Consider the following 3,556-nt stretch of genomic DNA (forward strand, 5'->3'; position numbering starts at 1 on the left):
AAAATAAAACATTTCAGAGAAGTTTTGTATTATCCAAATCACTATGCCAATCATCTAAGCAAAATTTATGTGAACGCAACATTTTACAATTCATTGAATATTTCATCCAACCTCAACATTTGGTTAAGTGTGTTTGCATATTTGATCTAAAGGTTATACATTAATGTATTTAGAGTGCATAAATATGCACAACATTATCTGATAGTACCGTTCAATGTCCGAATATGTTACTAACGTTTCTCAGGGAATTCTATGACGCGCCCGAAATTTCCTGGCGAACTCCTTGAACTTCTGTTTTGAACTAACACAATCCTGATGATTATGTTTTTTACTAGGAATTGTAGCAGAAATTAACTTATCGCTTTGACGTTGAAGTCAATCCTGGATGCCCTGTGTTTGATACAGTTAATTTTGCTATCTAGTGGATTTCAACCCGTCTCTGTGTATCTGCTATATCTACAACACTTTATGATCTTGTTGTTTTTGTTTGCCTCTTCCATGGCAATGAAGGGATGGCAATATTTCTGAGATTCGTACGAAAATTTTCCGTATGTACGCGGCATGTGTTCATTAACACGTTTTAGGAATACAAACGTTTCTGAAACTGGTGGGCTTTTTTATGTTTAGGAACATATTTTAAATACCTTAATAATGCATGAAGTTAGGATATAACATTGGTTCTATATTTGTTTTTTTTTATTTGAATACTAAAGTACCAGTGACTGTTTGGGTAGTTAGCATGTTAAATAATTGATTTAAAAGAAATCACATACCAGTTTTCTTTTCATTTTTAGAAATTTATTTTGAATAAAATACATATCAAAACTCAATGAGGCGTGGAAAAGTATTACTATAATTACTATAAATTTTCTCAAAACACCCATAGGCAAAATAATTTATTTTGTTTCTATACATCTTGCATCAAATTAAGATATCAAGATGTACAAAATATCCATCAGAATAAATGTGTTTGTACCTGTGGCACAGAAAATATGTCTGCATGTTTATGTGCACGTAGTGGTGCAACGTTTTTGTAGATTTAAAACTTTCTATTGGAAGATTGCAAGAGCGTTGACAAGTTTGCAACATGGTCCTGTTTTTTTCTAGCAATTATTTAATTGTAAGTATTAATTTACGCGTCTTCACACGTGTAATGTGAGCATGATAAACCACTAGGCATCCTTAATCAAAATACATATTTTTTGCCTATGACTTTCAATCAATATCTTATCAGTTTCATGACGTTTGGAAGGTCTTATTATTATAGGGTTGATTAAAAAACTCTCAAAGCTTTCAAAGCAGTAAAGGTACCCTATCATAAGACATGAAAGGTTCACTTAAAACAATTGGATTTATAAATTGATGCTTTTATTATTTTCTATTTATTTTGACAACATTAATTTCTTGTTAAATTTGAGCATGTACATATCCCTTGTGTTATAAAATTAAATTTGTTGTTAGAAATAAATTTAAAAGTTTGAAAATTGACAGTGGCGAAAAGGTTTCGGAAATGCATTGAAAAAGGAAGGGAAGTACTGCTCAATTATTTTTAATGGGATCGTTGTTTATTCAAACCAAATTATTCAGCATATTTAGCTTAAATAAAAGTGGTTTATTGTGTTTGATTATTGTGGTAAATTACATGATAATAGCCTTAATATTTGAGAGCCACCTGTTAAGTGAATCTACGTAAATGAAGGGGTATGCTAATTTAATTACCTTTTGTTGCAGTGTAAAATACTATTGCAGGAGCAAACAAATCTAGGCTCTGCTGAATGCTATGTAAAAAATTCCGATCTTCGATATTAATTTATTATAACAAAACATTCTTGCAATCTTCATGCAGATTATTGTATTCAAAAAGGTACCAATTTAAAAAAGAATAAAACAATAAGGACAAAGACAAACAAAACAGTATTCCCCATCTTTTGTTTAAACAGTCGCGTGATTACCATTGTGATAAACTATGCAAAAAAACATTGTTACATTCTCATTTTAATTGGGTCGGATTTCTGTATTTGTCTTTTTTTTTTTAATGAAAAGCTGATTTCGGGTTTTTGAAAGCCCCGTTCTTATGACTAGTGTAAAATCACTCACTTAGTGCCTTAGGATTATCTTTCCTGATTCTCTCCGATACATTTCGAGATTTTTTTTTCACAAAATTGGCATAAAGGTTTATTGCTATCAACTAGTACTTAACCAATCCAGTTCATTCAAAATTTAACCATTGATAGTATTGAACATGTACCGTAAATGATATTGATAGGTTAAGACTATCCCGGCGATTTCCACCTGGCCTATACAATAGAAATTTAATGTATTCGACGTTTCAATAAAGAAAGTAGCGGTAACATATATGCATACATCTTTAAGATGGAGCTGGGATTTGATTTGTCATAAAAATTATAGAACTGTTCTAGAACAGGTATGAATAAGCAAAAAAAAAAAAAAAAAAAAAAGACAAATACAAAAATCTAACAAAACAAACAACTCAAAGCAGTGTTTTCTAGATCTTTCAATACGATTTTTATGAATATTTTATTGATTTTATTTTGTAGTCTATACACTTTATCTATGTTTTCACATTAAAAAACTTGCAAAAACATTCAAAGTTTTATAGATTTAAACTAAAACAAATAATTGTTAAGTGTATGTTTTTGTAAGCATAAGGCAAAATTGGAAAATCAGAAACATTGATGGTAAAGGCCCACCAATCTGACAGTATATAATTTCACTCATGATGTTTTATCCATTTGGGAAGACCATAGTTTTCCTTTCCTCTTTCGTCTACCTCGAACTTGACATTTTATGAGAACCTCGGCGGGTATTTCTAGAAAAGCAGAGGACGCTTACCCTCCCGGTGCACCTGTTTCATGCTCCCAGTATTTGTGGAGTCCTGAGTTGCTCATTTACTTTTGTTACTTGGTATGTATATTTTAGTTACTGTGTTGTGATTGCCTGTTATCCATGTCTGGTCTTTGTCCCTGGAGTACATTCTTTTGATTTCCGCTGGAAAAGATTCCCTTTAATACTCTTCGATCTTTGAATCACTGGATTTGCTCAGAATGTTTTTACAATGTTATATAATTTTCAAAAAAGATTTTTGACAGAGTATTCTGCCAAAAAGTATCAGTTTCAGTGCATTTCAATGGAAAATCATCCCCTATTTCCTTGATTCTGACATCGATTGTGCAAATAGTCAAATTGCATTTCCAACAGGGTGGTTTTTTTATACAATGTTTTTACTTCTGTCTAATTCTTACATACAGAGGAACTTATTGAGAAATAATCTTAAAAGGGATAAATGAATGCAGCTTTGGAGGCAGTTGAGTGTTTATTAACTTAACCTATTTAATTTGTTTGTAATCTGATTTGTTTTCTCTAAATATGAACGAAATCAAGAATATACCAATCTATATAAATAATAACAAATTTTCGTTTATCAAAAATCTTGACGAATGAAAAAATAATTCATTATACTGCATAGTTTCGTACTAATTTTGCACCAGGGGTATCGATATCACAAACTTGTGAAGTTTTTTCACCGTTTAAAACT

The sequence above is a fragment of the Perna viridis genome, chromosome 5 (genome assembly GCF_037379345.1).
Source record: "Perna viridis isolate PV_CMFRI_1.1 ecotype Kerala chromosome 5, ASM3737934v1, whole genome shotgun sequence".
NCBI lineage: Eukaryota > Metazoa > Mollusca > Bivalvia > Mytilida > Mytilidae > Perna > Perna viridis.